This window comes from Muntiacus reevesi, chromosome 2 (assembly GCF_963930625.1).
Source record: "Muntiacus reevesi chromosome 2, mMunRee1.1, whole genome shotgun sequence".
Classification (NCBI taxonomy): Eukaryota; Metazoa; Chordata; class Mammalia; order Artiodactyla; family Cervidae; genus Muntiacus; species Muntiacus reevesi.
The window spans coordinates 123,060,308-123,083,234 of record NC_089250.1 but is presented as its reverse complement, the minus strand read 5'-3'; the positions used below and the strand labels follow the sequence as shown (position 1 = coordinate 123,083,234).

At 37.9% G+C, this 22,927-nt stretch overlaps 1 protein-coding gene across 4 annotated transcripts in view; it reads right to left on the bottom strand.

Annotated features, from left to right (window-relative positions):
- Positions 1–22,927, bottom strand: part of MARCHF8 (membrane associated ring-CH-type finger 8) — a 106,722-nt gene that overhangs the window by 67,033 nt on the left and 16,762 nt on the right. For 2 of the 4 annotated variants that reach the window (XM_065922800.1, XM_065922796.1), the window contains exon 2: positions 7,398–7,479. The exons of the other annotated variants lie outside the window; for them this stretch is intronic. The gene's annotated coding sequence lies outside the window, so the exon portion shown is untranslated. The remainder of the gene's footprint in view (positions 1–7,397; positions 7,480–22,927) is intronic. 4 annotated transcript variants of the gene reach the window in all.

The following is a 22,927-nucleotide window of genomic DNA, read 5'->3' as shown; positions in this document are numbered from 1 at the left end:
GGCCTCCATATGCCACCCATTAAGCAGTCTGAGACAAAGCTTTGACTTGGTCTGTTTAACACTATGATCTTCAAGAACAATGAGCTCATTAAAAATATCAAAATGAATTTTAAAAGGTTAAATGTGTCAAAATAAAGTAGTAACTACCAGAAAATATAGATGCAATTACTAAAAGTGAAGAAAAAAATGATAAAACACACAAACACATCCCACAGACTAAATGAAGTTTACTCAGAAACAAACAAACAAAGATTTTGTTAGTTTTAAAATCCCCTAGAGGGTATCCCTGTTACCTACCTCAGTGGTAAAGAATTCACCTGCCAATGCAGGAGACAGGGGTTCGATCTCTGATTCAGAAAGATCCTACATGCACGGAGCAACTACACCCGTGCTCAACAACCAAGCCTGTGCTCTAGAGCCCGCGAGCCACAACTACCGAGCCCACGTGCGGCAACTGCTGAAGACTGCGTGCTCTAGAGCCTGTGCCCCTGCCACAGGAGAAGGCACCGCATGAGAAACAGGCACCGCAACTAGAGGTTAGCCCCAGCTCACCGCAGCTGGGGAAAAGCCCGCACAACAACGAAGACCCAGCACAGTCAAAAATAAATAAATGAATAAAATTAAAGATAGAAATGTTAAACAAAATAAAATCCTCTAGAATAATTCAGAGTATGACCAGAGGTAATAAACAATAATTTCAATGTTACATGAAGAATAACAAATAAGCAATGCTGAGGATAACTAGAAAATGAAATCCAAAGAATAAAAAATTTTAAAATGATAATGTAAGAGAAACAAACTGAGAAATACAGAAATAGAACTTCTGAATTGTAATTTTCTGGAGAAAAACACAACAGATGAAAGCACTGACAAATGGTAAATGCTTTACACGAATTATCTCATTTGATTCTCACAGCAGTGCCGGAATATAGAGAAACTGTCTTATCTTCACTTCACACATGGCTCAGAGAAGTTAAGCAACTTGCCTAAGGCTGCTCAGCCATATTTCACTAGATGTAGTAGCTTGTGGCAATTTACAAGGTGAATCTAAAATATGTAGGTTTTTTTCTTTTTCATCTCACTGTAGCATAGCTGTTAGAAAAAGACAAAACCTGGTGTGTTGCTGGCTTTATTATGATAAAGAAGAGGTATGATCAACACAGATACAAAAACACAGAATCCACAGTTTTAAGTATTAAATAGCAACATGCTTTTTGCTGCAATTTTGTCTGCATAGGGGGACATCTGACCAAAGTTAATGGATATACTTGTTAAAAATTTGACAAAATAATAATTTATATACTTCAAGGCTGTAAGACATGCCTGAAAAGTTAAGTCCAATTTATCACAAAAATTGGATATTTATCATTTTGAGTTGATTTACAAATATATATCACAAGCCACAGAAAAATACTGCATTTTAAAATTATAGTGCATATTCTATGTTACACATATATTACATATAAATAACATAACCTTAAACCACTACAACTATTTAAAACTAAAGCTGTATCTTTAAACTACTCCAGTAGATTATTCAAGATTAATTTTCTAACACGAAACCTGAAAGGCTGGTGAAAAGAAAGTGTTAGTCACTCAGTTGTGTCCGACTCTGCAACCCCATGGACTGTAGCCTGCTATGCTCCTCTGTCCATAGAATTCTCCAGGCAAGAATACTGGAGTGGGCAACCATTTCCTTCTCCAGAGGATTTTCCTGACCCAAGGGCTGAACCCTGTTCTCCTGCGCTACAGGCAGATTCTTTACCATCTGCCACGAGGCAGCCAAGAAGAAAGACAGAGTGGACTCTAGGTATCCCCCAAAATGCTGGCCAGCAGAAGGAGAACGGGCCGCTAAAGAAAACTGAGGGAGCCTGGTGCTGGAAGTCTTGAGCAAACCCAACTGGGCCAGGAGAGGAGAGTGCTGCAATGTGCAGTTTAGAATCTCAAGGAACAGAGTAAGAGAGGGGCAGGCCAAAGCTGACGGTGAGTGAGGAGCAGATAGGTGAGGCAGGCAGGACTCAGATCCAAACAGTGCATGCCATCTGTGACACAGACAGGCCTCAGCAGAACCACTCACCGTGTGTGTGAATTAGGTGAACCTGAGATGATTACAAGAAAAGGGCCTGGACTCTAACGTCTGAATTTTCCAGAAGAGTCTGAACCTGAGGAAAGCTAAGGAGGCATACCCGTGGGCATTCTTCAGGACAAATACAAGGATACTGAAAACAGCAGTTCTTAACAAAAGGCAAAGAGGAGACTTGTTGGGGTTCTTTCAGCATTTCACTTCTGAGAAAGGGAAGTGTGAGTCTGACAGACGTAACAGACGGAAAATACCTTCAATGAAGTACAGAACTAATCTTCCTCTAGTTTCTCCAAGCGTTCTTCAATGCTTGTCCTACAGAGAAAAATCTAACCCTTACAGATGAGGAAAGGGAGACAGAGAAAACGTCAAGGCTGCAGCAGCCCAGAGCCCTTCCTAGGCATGCACCACACTGTACTGGAGTGACTTGCTTACATTTTTGCCTCCCTCACCGCACTGTGGGCTCCTTGAGGGTTCAGGAATGAAGCCTGAATTAGAATTACAGAGATGAATTCCTGCTATTAGTCACAGGATGCTTCTGCTTGCCATTGCTGGGTAACAAACTAACCCAGCCTTAGCTGCCTAGACATCTGCGGTTTCCTATTTTCACAATTCCATGGGTTGACTGCACAGCTCTGCTGCTGCTCTTACCTGACTGATGTGCTGCTGCACTGCGCCCAGGTCAGCTGGGGACCGGGCTCAGTGAGGAGGTCTGGACCTCCCTCTCCAGCTGGCCTTCCTCTCAGCCTTCCTCACAGAACGGCAGCAGTGGGCAGAGAAGCTGACCCATTGCACGTGGTGCCTCTGCCTGCATCGTGTCTGCTTATGACCCCCTGGCCACTTCAAGCCACATGGCACAGTCCAGTACAAACGGTATGGAAACAGACTCTACCACCTGATTGGAAAAACAAGCAGACCCACACTGCAAAGGGGGAGAGACATGGAGCGGTGGTTCATTCAGGGGCTATTTTGTGCCATTATTTAACATACATTGTTTGTGCTATTCTTCTCTCTGATAACTACTTTCATTGGTAGAATTTTTATTATAAAGTGTCGTTACACCTATTACATCTAAAAATTTGATTATATTCCTTAATTTGTAATATGGGGGGAGGGGAGTTACTGGGCTCTATTTCTACTTCAGAATGGATCTAAAAACATTTCAAGGCTTAAAGATTAGAATTACTACTGGCAGCAATTCACATCATTTGAAGATCTTATGTTTCTTCACAAACACATACATCTTTCGAAGCAATTCATTAAACTAACTGAAGAAAGAATTCTGGGCACATTTTATAACAGAAAAATCTAAGGCAGCTCTATCTCATTTGAAATGCTTTATTCAGAAGAATTCTCATCTCATTACACTGTATAATGTAGCATATAATGCTGGTGGTACAGACAGCCCTGCACCAGCCATCTGTCATCTCAGGCTGGAGCAAGCATCTTCTCTACTTAACGCAGTAAGTAAGGTAGAGAAGTCAGAGCAGGGCCTGCCTTACCATCTAAGAAATATCTCTCCAGCCAGGACAAATCCTCTCCTGCCCATTCCATGGTCAGCTCCACCCTTGTTCATTCTAATCCACCCTCTTGGGATGTTGCACACACTCCATACACTAGGCCAAAAACCTCCTGACCTTCAGAGCACATTTTAAAATTTATCTCCTCTGTGAGCAAAGAAACGTCAAAACAGGCTCCCCCACTCTATCTTAGCACCCACAACACATACCCAATATTCTTCACAGTTTGACATTTAATTATACACAAAATGCTTCTTCAATATATGCGCTGGCTAATTTTATGTACCAACTTGAATAGGCCACAGTACGCAGATATTTGGTCAAATATTATTCGAGATGTTTCTGTGAAGGCATATTCATAGATATGATTAACACTTAAATCAAGAGACTTTGTGTAAAAGATATCACTATCCACAGTGTGGGTGTGTGTTAGTCACTCAGTCATGTCCAACTTTTTCCGACCCCGTGGACTGTAGCCTGCCAGGCTACTCTGTCCATGGGATTCTCCAGGCAAGAATACTGGAGTGGGTTGCCTTCTCCAGGGATCAAACTCGGTCTCCTGCATTGCAGTCAGATTCTTCCCTGTGTCAGCCACCAGGGAAGTGCCTATAGTGTGGATAGTACTCACCCAGTCATACGAAGGTCTTAAAACAAAAACCCCTAGCCTCTCCTGGAAGAAGAGAGAATTTTGCCAGTAGACCTGTGGTCTCAAATTTCAGATTCAATTCTTCTCTCAGTTCCCCAATCTGCCAGCCTAGTTGGCACACTTGGCAGCCTCTACAATCACATGAGCCAATTTCTTAAAATCTATCAATAAGAATCTTTCTCTATCCACCTATCTTTTTTATACTATTGGTTCTGTTTCTTTGGGGAACCCTAAAACAAAATACTATCTAGTTACAAATCATTCCTTACAGTGTAGAAATCTTGGCCTACTAAAAAGGATGAACTCTCTTTGGACCATTACATATTTCTTTAGCATTCCCTACAGTGTTCTGGATCATCATGTATTTCTTTTAAGCATTCCCCACAGTGTTCTATATAAAGCACGAGTAAAATATTTCTGAAAATTTAACTGGTGTTTCTTTATGACTAAACCTTGAATCCTCCCAGTTTCCTAATCTCTCTGCCTTAATTACTGTGATCGGCATGATAATGTATTACAAAGCATAAGCTGAAAGAAAGAAAAGCAACTCTGGCCCCATTTTCCTCTGGGTAAATCCGAAAGGTGGTTAAAGTCTATTAAGAATTGGGAATTTTAATATTAATTTGCACAAGTGGTACAATGTAAAAGTCTTCAGTTTATTGTTTGCTCTATGATCCTGAAACTCAGTTTCCTCCCTCTAGATAGCACTTTTCAGTGGAAAAAACTATAGTGAGAAAAACTTTTTAGTCAATCATCAAAGTAGTAACCCAGTGCAAGTTGCTCAGTCATGTTCGACTCTTTGCAAACCCATGGACTATACAGACCATGGAATTCTCCAAGCCAGAATACTGGAGTGGGTAGCCTTTCCCGTCTCCAGGGAATATTCCCAACCCAGGGATCAAACCCAGATCTCCTGCATTGCAGGCGGATTCTTTACCAGCTGAGTAACAAGGGAAGCCCAAGTAACCCAAGATCTAATTTTAAAATAATATAAATGCAAACCAGGAAACAGTTATTTGTTTTTAAAGTCAGCTATCACTTCTCAGAGATTTTCACCTCATTATAAAACCCTTCTCTTTGGGAAGACACATAAAACATCTGAATCAAAAAAACAGACAAGGATGTACTTTCATACAGACAAGAAAGTCAGCATAACCCAAACAATGAAATAACTCATCTAATATTTTCTGAGCACCCATAAATTCTGTTTGCTAAACATCTCCTCTGCTCTGGACCCTCCAATAACTCCAATCTGTTGATTCAATCTGTGGTAAAGGATGAGTAAATAGAACCAAGTACAATGAATAAGGTAAAAAAATTCAAAACTCTGCCCTTAACCGTTTAAATCTATATTCCACAAAAGATACTTTTTCTTTTTTTACTGTAGGGGAAAAAAGTAACAAAATTTATGAAATTAGCCATTTTAGGTGTACAGTTTGGTAGATATATTAATATAATTACTATTATTAATAATATAATTAATTATTATTAATAGGTTGGTGTGATTATTAATCAATATAATTATAACGAATATATTATATGTTGTTAATATTTAATGATATATTATAATTTATATATAATGCATAATTAATATATTAATATAATTAACACTAATCATTAATTATATGCACATTGTCAGGAAAAGATTTCCAAAACTTTTTCAATTTACAAAACTGAAACTCTATACCCTTTAAACAAAAGATGCAATAAATTCACCAAAGTTATGGCAGTAATCATTTCATGATACATGTAAATCAGATCACTTTTCTGTATACCTTAACCTTATACAATGCTGTATGCCAATTAGAACTCAATAAAACTGGAAGAAAAAAAATAAACCAACAGCAAAAAAGATGCTTATTCTTAATAGTTCCTACCCACTGCCTATTTTATTCTATACATGAAGTAAAATTATTTTCACAATAAACATTACGGACTACTAGCAGACTAACAGCAGATTTAAAAGATAATCATTCAAGGAAATGGAAGAGGTCAGAAGTACGGCCATGAACAGAAGATCCATATGAACCCCTGTGTAGAGAGAGGACACAGCTGGAATATGGCTTCACGGTCCCTCTGAATGCAAGTGAGGAGTCAGAAGAGGGGGCCCACAGCTAAAGCGAGTCAAATGAGGCAGCACCAACCACAGGAGCAGTAGCCCTCGGTGACTGCACTCAGTAGGGGTTGGCCACTCCTGCGGCTGCCCCACAGGAAGGATGGCAAGACTGCCGGGAAGTACACAGAGCCAATCTAACGATGCGCTGTGCCACCCCTCATTCAACAGACTTTCAGCTAAATAGGCCTATTCAGGCCTACAAGATAATTACAATAATAGCAATGACTTAACTATAAATCTAGTAAAATAACCTACCACAGTATAAGTGCTTAACAAATTAAAGTATTGCTTATATTTTTCTGCCTGTTACTATACTTTAAATGTAACTTTGGTGTTTCTGTTTTAGAAAGATGAACCCTTATTAAATCACTAGCTTTGAAAATCACTTACATACATTTTCTTCCAAAGCCTGACTCCCAGCTGAGCCTGCACTGGGACCACTCCAGGAAAGATAAGAGGGATTTTGCACATGACTAAGGTTATGTGCAGGGTCAGTCCTGCTAAAGGCCAGTTTACAGAAGTCTGGGAACTCTCAAAGAGGTGGGGGGACTGGGGGTGGGGCACCATTCATTCTAAATCAAAAGTCTAAGTTTAGTCCAAAGAAAGTCACAGAGCATGAGAACAGAATGTGGCTTGGAGAACATGGTGCCTGTCATTCACACTACACTGCATAAGACAAGGGAGTTATAAATACAGAGTTAAGGCACGTCTCAAAAAGACTGTAGAACAATGAAAGTTCAAGGAATAGGCAGCACAGGAAGCAGTAGCTGTTAGTCACAAAACTGAGAGTGGCATGGGTGATAATGACACTGCAGAACTTCCAAAGGTCTGAGGAGTTAACACTGGACAGCTCCAGATAGAATAAGGAGTGAAGGTACAGTTAGAATCAGGAGGGTAACAGATAAGCCAATCAAGAAATTATTAGGACCCCTTTTCACTCACAAGGTCAAGGGAATAAAATGTGCCTGTGACGAGTAGTTAAGTACTGTACTCTGAAAAGTGGACAATGTTATCCATGACAAAGGTACACCCTACCTCCTGGCAGAATTCGTATTCAAACGGTCTCTTGAGGAAAATATCTTCAAATTAAGGTCCTCTGGACTCTCACAGATTAAATCTGAATAAGAAGAAAAGCTCACAATCAAAATTTACTTAAAACTGCTAATCAAAATACAACTTATGAGATAATTTTATAAAATACAAATAGTTCCAGTTATACACTGCTTATAGAAGACACATGATGAATAATAACACAAAAAGTTAAAATAAAAAAATTTTAAATGTTAAATATTAACCAAAAGAAAACAAAAATAGCTCTAATAACAAAAAATAAGCCAATTTTATCTGTTACTCACTGTAAGTGAGAGAATGTTGAGAAAACATGGTCTTAGAGAATGGAAATCTCAACTGAGAAATGAAAATTATGAAACAGAACCAAATAAAAATCCTAGAATTGAAAAGAATGAAAACTTGGATGATCTTAACAGTAGTTTGGAGATGATGGAAAAGTTAGGAAACTAGAAAACAGACTAATGTAAATTATACAAGCTGAAAAAAAAAAAAGACTGTAGAAAAAGAAACACTCTCACAAAACTGTGAAATAACATCAAACAGAATAATACATGTATGATTGGAGATCAGATGGCAATGAGCGATACTGAAACAGAAAAAGCAACTGAAGGTCCAACAGCTGTAAACCTCCAAAATCTGATTAGAAGACACTGACTTACATTATAAACCCAAGAAACTTAGTGAACCCCACATTCAGTTTGTTCAGTCGCTCAGTTGTGTCTGACTCTTTGTGATCCCACAGACTGCAGCACGCCAGGCTTCTCTGTCCATCACCAACTCCCAAAGCTTACTCAAACTCATATCCATTGAGTTGGTGATGCCATCCAACCATCTCATCCTCTGTCATCCCTTTCTCCCCCTGCCTTCAATCTTCCAGTATCAGGGTCTTTTCCAGTGAGTCAGTTCTTCACATCAGGTGGTCACAGTATCACAATTTCAGCTTCAGCATCAGTCCTTCCAATGAATATTCAAGACTGATTTCCTTTAGACTGGTTAGATCTCTTTGCTGTCCAAGGGACTCTCAAGAGTCTTCTCCAACACCACAATTCAAAAGCATCAATTCCTCGGCACTCAGCTAAGCATCAATTCCTTGACATTCAGCCTTCTTTATAGTCCAACTCTCACATCCATACATGATTACTGGAAAAAAGATAGCTTTGATTAGATGGACCTTTGTTGGCAAAGTAATGTCTCTGCTTTTTAATATGCTGTCTAGGTTAGTCATAGCTTTTCTTCCAATAAGCAAGCGTCTTTTAATTTCGTGGCTGCAGTCACCATCTGCAGTGATTTTGGAGCCCAAGAAAATAAACGCTCACTGTTTCCATTTTTTCCCCATCTATTTGCCATGAACTGATGGAACTGGATGCCATGATCTTAGTTTTTTGAATGTTGAGTTTTAAGCCATTCTCCTCTTTCACTTTCACCAAGAGGCTCTTTAGTTCTTCACTTTCTGCCATAAGGGTGGTGTCATCTGCATATCTGAGGTTATTGATATTTCTCCTGACAATCTTGACTGCCAGAAGAAGCTTGTGCTTCTTCCAGCACAGCATTTCACAGGATATACTCTGCATATAAGTTAAATAAGCAGGGTGACAATATACAGTCTTGACATACTCCTTTCCCAATTTGGAACCAATCTATTGTTCCATGTTCAGTTCTAACTGTTGCTTCTTGACCTGCATACAGATCTCTCAGGAGGCAGGTCAGATGGTCTGGTATTCCCATCTCTTTAAAAATTTTCCACAGTTTGTGGTGATCCACACAATCAAAGGCTTTGTCAATAAAACAGAAGTAGATATTTTTCTGGAACTCTCTTGCCTTTTCGATGACTCAATGGATGTTGGCAATTTGATCTCTGGTTCCTCTGCCTTTTCTAAATCCAGCTTGAACATCTGGAAGTTCATGGTTCATGTACTGTTGAAGTTCAGGCTTGGAGGATTTTGAACATTACTTTGCGAGCATGTGAGATGAGTGCAACTGTGTGGTAGTCTGAACATTCTTTGGCATTGCCTTTCTTTGGGATGGGAATGAAAACTGGTCCTATGGCCACTGTTGAGTTTTCCAAATTTGCTGGCATATTGAGTGCAGCACTTTCACAGCATCATCTTTTAGGATTTGAAATAGCTCAACTGGAATTCCATCACCTCCACTAGCTTTGTTCCTAGTGACGCTTCCTAAGGCCCATTTGACTTCCAGGCATTCCAGGGTGTCTGGGTGAGTAATCACACCATCGTGGTTATCTGGGTCATGAAGATCTTTTTTGTATAGTACTTCAGTGTATTGCCACCTCTTCTTAATACCTTCTGCTTCTGTTAGGGCCATACCTTTTCTGTCCTTTATTGTGCTCATCTTTGCATGAAATGTTCCCTTGGAATCTCTAATTTTCTTGAAGAGATCTCTAGTCTTTCCCATTCTGTTGTTTTCATCAAATTCTTTGCATTGATCACTGAGGAAGGCTTTCTTATCTCTCCTCGCTCTTCTTTGGTACTCTGCTATTCTTTGCAGAACTCTTTTATTGTTTGCTATTCTCTGTAATTCTTTGGATCAGTGGAGAAATAACTCCAGAAAGAATGAAGAGATGAGCCAAAGCAAAAACTACACCCAGCTGTGGATGTGACTGGTGATGGAAGTAAAGTCCAGTGCTGTAAAGAACAATACTGCATAGGAACCTGGAATGTTATGTCCATGAACAAGGCAAACTGGAGTGGTCAAACAGGAGATGGCAAGAATGAACATCAACATTTTAGAAGTCAGTAAACTAAAATGGACTGGAATGGGTGAATTAACTCAGATGACCATTATATCTACTACTGTGGGCAAGAATCCCTTAGAAGAAATGGAGTAGCCATCATAGTCAACAAAAGATCCAGAAATGCAGTATTTGGATGCAATCTCAAAAATGACAGGATGATCTCGTTTGTTTCCAAGGCAAACCACTCAGTACCACAGTAATCCAAGTCTATGCCCTGACCAGTAATGCTGAAGAAGCTGAAGTTGAATGGTTTGATGAAGACCTACAAGACCTTCTAGAACTAGCACCCAAAAAAGATGTCCTTTTCATTAAGGGGACAAGAATGCAGAAGTAGGAAGTTAAGAGATACCTGGAGTAACAGGCAAATTTGACCTTGGAATACAAAAAAAAGTCAGGGCAAAGGCCAACAGAGTTTTGCCCAGAGAACGCACTGGTTATAGCAAACACCCTCTTCCAAGAACACAAGAGAAGACTCTACACATGGACATCACCAGAGGGCCAACACCAAAATCAGCAGTGTTGTATATTCTTTGCAGCCAAAGATGGAGAAGCTCTATACAGTCAGCAAAAACAAGACCGGGAGCTGACTGTGGCTCAGATCATGAACTCCTTATGGCCAAATTCAGACTTAAATTGAAGAAAGTAGGAAATACCACTAGACAATTCAGGTATGATCTAAATCAAATCCTTTACGATTATACAGTGGAAGTGACGAACAGATTCAAGGGATTAGACCCGATAGAGCGTCTGAAGAACCATGAACAGAGGTTTGTGACATTGTGTAGGAGGCAGTGATCAAGACCATCCCCAAGAAAAAGAAATGCAAAAAGGCAAAATGGTTGTCTGAGGAGGCCTTACAAATAGCTGAGAAAAGAAGAGAAGCAAAAGACAAAGGAGAAAAGGAAAGAACCCTACGTAGGATGAATATAAACAGAACTGCATCTGAGCATCATAAAATGCTGGAAACCAAAAATAAAGAGAAAAGTCTTGAAAGCACCTAGAAAGAAATAGTAACAACAATAACAGTAAATACAGTATGATTATCACTTTCTATCAGAAAAAAAAAGCCAGAAGACATGAAATGATAACCATAATGTTGAAAGAATTCCATATGCAGCAAAAATATCCTTCAAAAATCAAGCAAAATAAAGAAGTCCAGATGAACAAAAACTAAGGAAATTTACTCCCAGCAAATGACACCTGATAAAGACTAGAATCTACAAAAAGAAAAGAAGAGTACCAGAGATGGAAATATGTGGATTAACAAAGAACTGTCTTTCATTTTCTCCTCTTAACGTAGCAAGTGTAACATGCAGGCTTACAATGTAGATTTATGTAAAATATATGAAAACAACAGCACAATGAATGTGAGGAGAAAGGGATTATATTGTTGCAAAGTGTTTCTATTTTACAAGAATTGGTAAGACATTAATTATAAGAGTAGGACAGACTGCAATAATTTGAGGATGAATGCTGCAATTGCAGCCACTAAAAATAAGTTATTAAATGGAATATCAAAAACAATCAATAGAGTAAGGGAGTAACAGAGTAACAGAAAAAGAGAGGGGAAAAAAAATCTAAACCTGACTTTAGTCAGTTCTCACTCTGCACAGTTATCTTCTATAAAGTTGGCAGGAACATGGAATTAGTGAACACAGAACCATTGCTCCTAGGAGAAATACAAGGTTAGGTTCCAGGGAGTCTCTGGTCACAACACTTCAGCCAACCATCAATACACAAGCTTGTGTTAGTTTGCTTGTGTTAGAAGACACCTTATTTAGCAAACATGTTTTGTCCATTCATTAACACTGAACTCATGATCAATAGTATTTTAACTCCTGCCTGAGGAAGCTTACCTAATAACAAGCCTATTTTCTCTGTAAGGCACATTACAGTCTTCTTTACTTAGGAACATTAAGCAGCACCTCAGCACTATGCTTAGGGGCAATTTTAAACAGTGAAATCATCAAAAAAAACCAAAACACAAAATGTGAAAATCATGGCACTGAATAGATCATGAAAAGGACATATGTTTACAGTGTGAGAAATGAAACAAGAAGGTAGAGTATGACTTGTTCAACATCAGTTCAGAGCCTGAATACTAGATGACTCAAAAATTTCACTGCTTTGTGCATGTCCGTGAATGATGCTGAAAGCACTGTCAGTACTGATTTGGGGATCAGATTTAAATTTTAGTGAGTAGCTTTATAGATTCTATTCTATATTTGCAGATATAGAATACATGAATAAAGAAAATCAACTGTGTATCAATAAGTACATTAAATATAAAAGGACCAAATAGTCCAATTAAAAGGTAGAGACTGTCAGAATGGGGATAAAGAAAAACAAAAACCAAAAGATCAAGACCCAACCATACCCTGCAAGATATGCAGAGATACACTTTGAGTTTAAAAACACAGGTCTAAAGTAGAGAGAATGGAAAAAAAGAAACACAACTTTCCACAACTGACACACGTTGAAATTTTAAAAATCTGAATCGCAATATATCTGTTAAACAAATTAACTGGTTGGTCTACCCTTCTGTAAAAAGAAAACTCAAAGCTCAAATGGTTTCACTAGTGAATCCTATCAAACAATAAGGAAGAGAATAATTCCCACCTCATTTACATGCTTTGCATAAAACTATCAGAAAAAGCTAAACAATTAAAAAAAACAACTACAAATCATGAACATAGTTTATGCTGCTGCTGCTGCTGCTGCTGCTGCTGCTGCTAAGTCACTTCAGTCGTATCCAACTCTGTGCGACCCCATAGACAGCAGCACACCAGACTCCCCCCATCCCTGGGATTCTCCAGGCAAGAACACTGGAGTGGGTTGCCATTTCCTTCTCCAATGCAGGATAGTTCATGAACCCAGATGAAAACATCCTTAGCAAACTATTGGAAAAATCAACAAGTTAACAAAAATAATAACATATAATGACCAAGTGGAGTTTATCCCAGGAACATAAAGTTACATTAATATCTGAAAGTCAGGGTCATGTCACAGAATAACTGATGCAGCAAAAGCACTTAACAAAAATCAACATCCATTCTGAGTTTTTTTCAAAAAAAAAAAAACACCTCAGCACACTAGAAACAGAGAAACTTCCTTAATCATATAAACCTACAGCAAATAATACACTTAACAGTAAAATCCTGAGGCCCTTTCCACTTGATTGGCAACAAGGGAAGGATGCCCACTCTTACCACTTCTACTGAACAACAGACAGAAGGTCCTAGCCAGACTAATTATGAATCATCTTTACAAAAGACATGCATGTCTCATATACTGAAAACTAAAAAACACTGATGAGAGAAATTAAATTTCTAAGGGCATGGAAACATACACCTTGTTTGTAATTTGGCAAATTCATTACTATAAAGATGTTGATTCTGCACAGAATTCTGTTCATATTCCAAACGGATGTTTTTACAGAAATTGGCCATTTGATTCTAAAATATACCAGAAAATGTGAATGATGTAAAAGAGCCAAAACAATCTTAAAAAAGAATAAGTTGAAGGACTTACACTTCAAGACTTATTCTAAACCCACAATAATCGTCAAAGTATGGTCCTGGTCTAACAACAGACAAATCGATCAAAACAGAGAGTCCAGGAATAGACTCACACTGACACTGTCACCCAATTTTCTTAAGAGGCACAAAATCAATTCAACAGAAAATGGAAATTCTTTTCAACAAACAGTGCTGAAGCAACTGGATGTTCATATAGAAAAAACAATCAACTTTAACCCCTGTCTGATATCATAAACCAAAAATAATTTCAGATGGGATCCCAAATCTTTTTCACATTTTTGATGCATTTACTTTGACAAATAAAATAGTCTTCTGATGTCAAAATTTATAAAGTAAGTTTCACGCTCTGAATTTTACTTTTTTTTTGAATTTTACTTTTAATATGCTATTTTTCCAAGTCAGTTTCAAAGTATCAGGTTTTAATGAGACAGTAAACTTCAAAAGTTTTAGTTCAGTACACACAGCAATTCTTTTTTCCTTCTAGTCTTACTGAGGTATAATTAACATATAGCACTGTGTAAATTTAAGGTATATAGCATAATGATTTGACCTACATCACAAAACATTACCACAATAAGCTTATTGGACATACACCACTTTACACAGATACAATATTAAAGAAAAAGAAAAATACATTTCCTCCCTTGTGATGAGAACTCTTAGGACTTACTCCCTTAACAACTTTCATATATAACATATAGGAGTGTTAATTGTGTTTATCATGTTGTACATGACATCCCTAAGTATCTTTTACATGAATGTCTGTACCTTTCAACTACCTTCATCCAATTTCTCTCTCCAGCCCCCATCTCACCTCCAATAACAACAAATCTCATCTCTTTTTCTGTAAGTTTGTTTGTTGTTGAAGTATAATTGACCTACAACACTATGTTGATTCCTGGTACACAACACAGTGATTCAATATTTCTAAACATTTCAAAATGATCACCATGATAAGCATGTTATCATGTCACTATATAAAGATATTATATAATTACTGATTATATTCCCCACACTGTGTATTTTATACCTATGAATCATTTATTTTGTAACTGAAAGTTTTTACCTCTTAATTTTAACCTAAAGCCAAAACTACGAAACTCCTAGAAATAAACACAGAAGAATATATTTATACCTCATGTATAAACAAGATGCAAAAGCATATGACAAATTCAACATAAGGAGGGGCACCAGAATGTTTTAATTAACATTGGGTAGTATCAATACGAGCTGACAGTTTTTTAAAAACCTAAGTAAAAACCGTGAATGTATGTGTACATGTGTATGTGTATCTACACACCCACAAACACATCCTAACTCTATCCACAAAACAGGAGAAGTAATGATACAAGTTGCATGCACCATGCACTAATAGGAACAAGGCTCCCTGAAGAAAAGCTGATTTGAGGGCTGAGGCACACAAAATGGGCCCAGAGTAGCTTCTTGCATCAGAAATCAAAAAATGTTCAAAGAATTATGGCGATATATAAAATAATCTGAGTAGTGAATTATAGGCCACTAAGTAACAAAGTGCTACATCACTCAGTTGTGTCCGACTCTTTGTGACCTCATGGACTGTAGCCCATCAGGATCCTCTGTCCATGAGGATTCTCCAGATAAGAGTACTGGAGTGGATTGCCATGCCCTCCTCCAGGGGATCTTTCCAACCCAAGGAATGAACCCACGTCTCCTCCGTTGCAGGCAGATTCTTTACCATCTGAGTCACCAGGTAAATCCCAAATAAGAACAGATCTATGAATAATTCAAATAGATAAATAAACAGGGGTGAAGCTCTTCTTTGCAGCAGAATACCAACTAATAAATACAGAAGTGAAGTCGCTCAGTCATGTCTGACTCTTTGCAATCCCATGAACTGTAGCCCACCAGGCTCCTCCATCCACGGAATTTTCTAGGCAAGAGTACTGGAGTGGGTTGCCATTTCCCTCTCCAAATAAATACAGAAGTATGTATTTCATCACTGATTGCTAAAATCATCACTGGACGTGAAAACATGTGGGTGAATATTCAAAAAGGAACAGGATTCCCTGGTGGCTCAGTCGGTAAAGAATCTGCCTGCAATACAGGAGACCCAGGTTCAATTCCTGGGTCGGGAAGACCCTCTGGAAAAGGGAATGGCTACCCACTCCAGTGTTCTTGCCTGGAGAATTCCATGAACAGAGGAGCCTGGCAGGCTACAGTCCACAGAGTAGCAAAGAGTCAGACACCACTGAGGGACTAACACTTTCACTTTTCGATACTTAATAATGTCAAAGGAAAAATCTGTATCTTGGCAGTAGAGAAATCTGGAAAATATTGACTTAATCAAGTGTCCAATGTCATCATCAATATTGGAACAAACTAGCACTGGGGGCTCCAGACATCTTGTGCTGAGAACAATAAAATCACTCTAGTGTAATTCTGTCTACAATGTATACCCTGAGTCTAACCAGGAGGAAACTTCAGAGAAACACAAATTGGGAAACATTCTGGAGGGGAAAAAAAAAAGAAAAAAACTGGTCCATAGTCTTCAAAAACGTCAAATGTCAAGAATGAAAAATTCAGGTTAAGGAACTATTCCAAATCAAAAGAGGTTAAAGAAACATGACAATCAAATTCAGTGTTATTCTGGATTGGACACTGAACAGAGAACACAAGAACAATAAAGGACATTATAGGGATAACTGCTGAAAATGCAATATGAAGTCTGAATTAGATAACAGTACTGTATTAATTATAAAATTTTTATATGGTCATATAAGAGATTGTCCCAGGTCTTAAGAAATACACAACTTAGACTCAAATGAATCATAAAAAATGTATTTATATATATGCATAGAGAGAGAGTGATAAAGCTAACGGGCTAAATTTCTAACAATTGGTAAATCTTAGTAAAGGATATGTGGTAGTTCTTTGTACTCTTACACTTTTTCTCTAAATCTGAAATTATATCAAAATTAAAAGCCACACATAAAGCAAAAGGCACAACTGTAAAACTGGAAAAGTGTCTGGATAAACACGAAGGACAAATGATCACTTCCCTCAATATATAAACAAACTATATAAAGGAATCAGAAAAAAGCAGTAACACTCCCAAAAGATTAATGGGAAAAAACATGTGCAGCCAATTCACAAAAGGAACTAATGTACTTTTAAAGGAAAAACAATAACAAAAAGCCAACTAATAATTTAAACAGGCAAAGGAAGATAACAATGAGATGTTTTCCATCTGTTAAATCAGTTATTTTCTTTTTTAAAACACCCAACATTGGCAAGAATATTCTAAAATGGCCACTCAACGTCCTGCTCGTGGGAATGTTAATTAGAAACTTTCAGCAATGCACTTCAGCAATATAATCTAAGAATCTTAAAAATATCCATACCACTTCACCCAGTTCATGACACTATCCTAAGGAAATCATCTGAACTGTGGATTTAAGTGTATGCCCAAAGTTACTCATCAAAGGATATTTCCAGTAGCAAAGTTCTTTAAAATAAGCTATATGTCAAGAGACAGGGAAGTGGTTAAACAAACTGAGATATAATCATAAAATACAATATGCAGTCCTTAAGAAGTACTAAAAATGGGAAATGTCATGCAATAAATGTTAAGAGAATAAAGCTTATAAAAACAGGCATTCAGGATGACTCCAATTAGGTAAAAAACAATCAGTAATACCCAGAAAAAAAGTACTAATAATGAACACTGTCTGAAAATTAATAAAACAAGGACTGCAAACACTTGTTCTAGTCTCGTTTATCTATCTTGCCCACCCCTCACCACCTGCCCCTACCCCAGACAAAGCCACCATTCCTTCCAAGGTGGTACATCTGCAATGACCTGTTTCTTGTTCCCTCTCAGCACCCTGAGCATTTCTTGAGGTCATGGCACCATCCCCAGTTGCACTCATTAAACATTTGCTGCTTAATATTTACAAATTCTCCCACCTCATTTCATACACATTAAAAAAAAAAAAAAAACAAAAACTGGCTCTATCCAGCTACTGAAGTCACCTCAAAACTGAAATCTAAATTGAATATGGAAGTTCACCAAGATGCAGCTTCTCTTTCCTTTGCTTCTTTCAAATAAAAACATTAAGGAGAAAAGAGCTTTCTTTCAACACTCCAGACTCCCAAGGCAGGCTTCAGGAAACATAAAAGACATTACATACCTGATTAGTGTTGTGTGCCAGGACCACCAGTGTCATTGTCATCTCAGGCTTGCATCAAAGAACATTTGTTTTTAAGTTTAATCATTAGCTGCCACCAAAAAACACACCCATCTGCATGTTGCAGTGCTCAGTCACTACCCAGGGCCACACCTGGCTCCAGCCCCACCCTATTCCCCACTGAATCCACCTTCCACTTGGCAACTTTCCACCTAATTAGATGAGCAGAGCACAGTCAGGAGGAAGAAGCTCTAAGCAAGGCTGGCAACATGGAGAAACCAGAAGGGGGTAGAATGACCACAACTGTGGCACAAGGCTGACTGAGAGGCATCATAAGTCAGTGGTCTTCAACCGAGGTGACTTTTGCCACTCGGGGGACTTTCGGCAAAGTCCTGGAGATATTTTTGGTTGCCCTAACCCTCGGGAAGTTACTGGCATCCAGTGTGAAGAGGCCAAGAAAGCTGCTAACCATTCTAAAATGCCGGACAGTTCCCACAACAAATTATCCATACCCAAATGCCAGCAGTGCTAAAGTGGAGAAATCTGCCATAAATTGATTTATCCACCAATACAGCAGAATCTAAACCCAACTCAGCAGGAACAGGACACACAGTGGGTAAAGGAGATTTGAGGCATTTTAGGAAATGTAAATACACACACACATGCACACAAAGCCTTCTCAGCCAGATGCTTAAGGCAGACTGAGAGAGTTGTTCCCTTGGACCAAAATTCTACTGCAGGAGTTGGGAACAAGAAAATTATAATTTAATAAAAGCAATAAGAATACCTCTTCTTCCTCAAGGGCTTGCTCTGCCACATGTCACATATTTCTTCAAAGGCTGCCTCACAGCAGAAACTGTAAGAAGATAATACTATCAAAATTGCCCAGACTGGTAAACATCTCCAGAGAAGTTGGCAATGCACCCACATAGTTGATGACAAATTTAGCTGCCTATCTCAAGGACCTAAGAACCCAAACTCACAGTTCCCAGCTTAGTTTAAAAGTGGCAAACATTCAAAGATCATTCAAGGAGAAGAAAATAATAATGCTCCTTTCCCCACACAAATCATCAAAAACTACATAAGAATTAAGAGAAGCAACATCTTCAAAAACTGAGAACAAAAAGTATTTAGTCTGCACTTCAACAACAACAAAAACCTGCAGATAGAAAGGAATTTAGCATATAAAATGCCATTATTATAATTCAGTTCAGGTTAGTGACATCTGTGGCATACCACAGTATCTTTTTTCTTGATTAGTTTAACAATTTCATCATGTCATGACTTCCACCCACGGGAGGCTAGAAAGTTAAGAGAAGTCATCCAGCACCATCCCTGGCTGAGACTTCAATAATTTTGACCTGACTCTGATACATCATTTGCCAGTCTGACCTTGACTCTCGTCCCTGCAGGGTTACGAAGCATCCAGCCCTAAGGTGGCCCATTTCAATGTTGGACAGGAGTATCAATAAAGGTTAGAAGTGTGTCCATTACCCTGAGACAAGAGTGGCCCTCCTTCCATCCACAGGCATTAGTTTTGCCCTCAATTAGAATTGCGAGAAACAAACTTACTTTCAATACATTAGTACTTAAAAGTTTCTGTAAAATTATCTTGTCCTCCTCACCCCAAACCCTTTTCTTCTACAGGCTGTAAAATGCACTCTCCTGATGAACTCAATTATGATTCACTGAAACAAAAAAAAAAAAAAAAAAGCCCAGAATGGAAGAAATAGAAGGAATATTAAAGATCAACCAGTTCAAACTCAATCCTACCTTTATAAATGAGTAAAACAAGATAGAAAAGGATGAAGCAAGGCTGCTTGCCAAAAGTCAAGCAGCTATACAGGAAAGCTTGAAGTGGAACTCAGGTTTCCTAACTCTTAAGTCTAATCTCCACAGAACTGTATCAAATTGTATTAGATGCTGTTACTAATAGAATGGACATTTTTTTTAAGTTTTATGATAAAACAGAAAAATATTTTCAGTTGTCACAAGTTCAAAACAACTTATATCATCACAATCACCTTATGAACTAGTGTAATTGTGACCATTCACACTATGGATGGAAGAAACCCAGCTCCGAGGTCACCAGTAAGCACTGAAGCTCTAGAAGCCAAATTCTTTGTGTTAATTTTATATCCTGCAACTTTACTATATTCATTGATTAGCTCTAGTAATTTTCTGGAAGAGTCTTTAGGGTTTTCTATGTAGAGGATCATGTCATCTGCAAACAGCGAGAGTTTCACTTCTTCTTTTCCTATCTGGATTCCTTTTACTTCTTTTTCTGCTCTGATTGCTGTGGCCAAAACTTCCAACACTATGTTGAATAGCAGTGGTGAGAGTGGGCACCCTTGTCTTGTTCTTGATTTCAGGGGAAATGCTTTCAATTTTTCACCATTGAGGGTGATGCTTGCTGTGGGTTTAAACCACTATGCAACCTGGGTAAGCACTAGAACATTCCTAATATTATCACAACTGAATTAACAAACTTAAGACTTCCAGTAATTCTTTAAAATGTTAATGTTTTGATATAATCTAATATAAAAGATACCATTCCTGAGAAAATATTTAAATTATTTTTTAACAAATCAAGATAAATTTAAAGATTTCCAGTTTATAGCCTCCTGGCATAAAATAAAAGGTCATTTTAACTTAAAAATTAGGTTATAGTATTACAGTATCATCTTCTACATCAACTACCCTAAAGAAACTCACCAAGAAGCAAACTAATCTTTTGGGGAGTAACACAGAAGGAACTCATTTATCACAGGAAGCTTTTTGAGAAACCCTAGGCAAGCAAAGCTTCACGCTCTCAATTATTTCCCAAAGGCTCTTCCACATAAGATGTGTGCCATGAATAATATATAAGCACTAAGCAAATAATATATTCAATCTGCCTAATTCACACAAATGTTATGAAATATTAAGAAGTAATAAAGGTGTGGATAAGTTCCTTTTCCACCAAGATCCTATTAAAATAATAAAAGGATTTTCTTAAAAAGAAGAAGCTTACACTTCTCAGAAGTTAGAGTAAATGTACTTTTCCAATAAGGACAAGTGAAGACTCTGCATATTTTATATAAAACTAATCGAAGATTTTCAAAGGCGGAAAGAAGAAGGCAGACTAGCTAGGGATCTCAGGATTCAAGGAATGATGTCTTGTTAAGTCTCCTGAGTTTTCTCTTTGCCTCATACAATCCAAAGTTGGAGCCAAAGAATTGGCAAATCCAGAAACATCAAGAAGTGAACAAAAGCTCTAAGAAAAACTTGCTCTTTCTAACCAGAGGAGTAGGAGAGTCAGCCTAGAAAGTAAAAAAAAAAAAAAAAAAAGCAATCACCTTACTGCAGACAAACGTGTGCTCATGCTTTGCTGCGCTCGGTTGCTTCAGGCATATCCGGCTCTTTGAGACCCTATGGATTGTAGCCCACCAGGCTCCTCTGCCCATGGAATTTTCCTGGCCAAAATACTGGAGTGAGTGGGCATGCCCTCTTCCAGGGGATCTTCCTGACCCAAGGATCAAATGTGTGTCTCCTGTGTCGCCTGCATGGCAGGTAGATTCTTTACCACTGAACCACAACACCACAGGAAAAAAGCCTGTGGTCACACTCTACCCATGCCAGCAAAGACCAAGGATAGATAAGACATCTTCTCTCACCAAGATATAACCAAGCATCCCAACATCCTCATCAGGGTGGTGTCAAGAGGAGGTTGGGTAAGTAGCTGGAACTTTCTTCCTTACTACTATTGTGTCTTGGTTTAAAAAAAAGGGTGGGGGATGCTCAGCAAAGATATAAAGAAGAGCCAAAAGGAAATTTCAGAACTGAAAAATACAATTACCAAAATATAAAAACCAGCAGAATGGTGTAGACAGAAAAAAGCAGTAACCCAGAAGATAGACAAATAGAAACTACCCAATCTGAATGACAAAGAGAAAAATAGACCGCAAAAGAAAAATGAACACAGCCTCAGGGACCTGTGGGTCTATAACTCAAGAGTTAACATTCATGTCATTGGAGAGAACTGAGCTGAAAAGTACTTGAAATAATGGCTGAAAGTATTCAAAAGTATTCAAAATGTAAAAGATACATTTACAGACTCAAGATTCTGAGCAAACATCTGAGCAAACAGGATAAACTCAAAGAAATCCTCAGTAAGACATGTAAACAGTTAAACTTCTGAACACTAAAGGAAAAAAAAATCTTGAAAGCAATGAGACAGAAATAACACCTTACCTATAGGGGAAAAATTATTTAAATGGCAGCATATATTTCATCAGAATATAGAGAGGTCAGAAAGACAGAACAGTTTTCAAGTACTGAAAGAAAAGAACTGTCAACTCAGAGCCCAATATCCAATAAAAATATCCTTCAAAGAGGAAGAGGAAATCAAGACATTTGAGATAAAAGTAAACTAAGAGACAGTGACACCAGCAGATGTACCCTGAAAGGATGAAATGGCTAAAGGAAGTTCTCTGAACAGAAAGAAAAATCCTTAAGGTATTAGCAAACAGAATTCAGCAAATACAAAAAGAATTATAAACCATGATCAACCGAGGCTTATCTCAAGGATACAAGATTTTTTCAATTTTTGAAAATTAATCAGGAGAAGGGATAAATTGGGAGATTGGGGCTGACATATACACACTACAATACATAAAACAGGTAACAAATAAGGACCTACTATATATCACACAGAACTGCACTCAACACTCTGTAATGACCTATATGGGGAAATCTTTAAAAAGACTGGATATATGTTATATGCTATATAACTGATTCACTTTGTACAGCAAAGTGAATCAGTTATACAGAAAGTAACACAATAGAAAGTATACATAAGCAGAAAGTAACACAACATTGCAAATTAACTTCAATAAAAACTTTTTAAAAAAAAATTAATCAGTGTAATCTACAGTGTTAAGAGGCTAATGAATAAAATCATAGGATGATACCAATAAAGAAAAAGCGTATGACAGAATTCAACATCAATTCATGACTTTTTTAAAAAGTCTCAGAAAAATAGGAATAAAAAAGAAC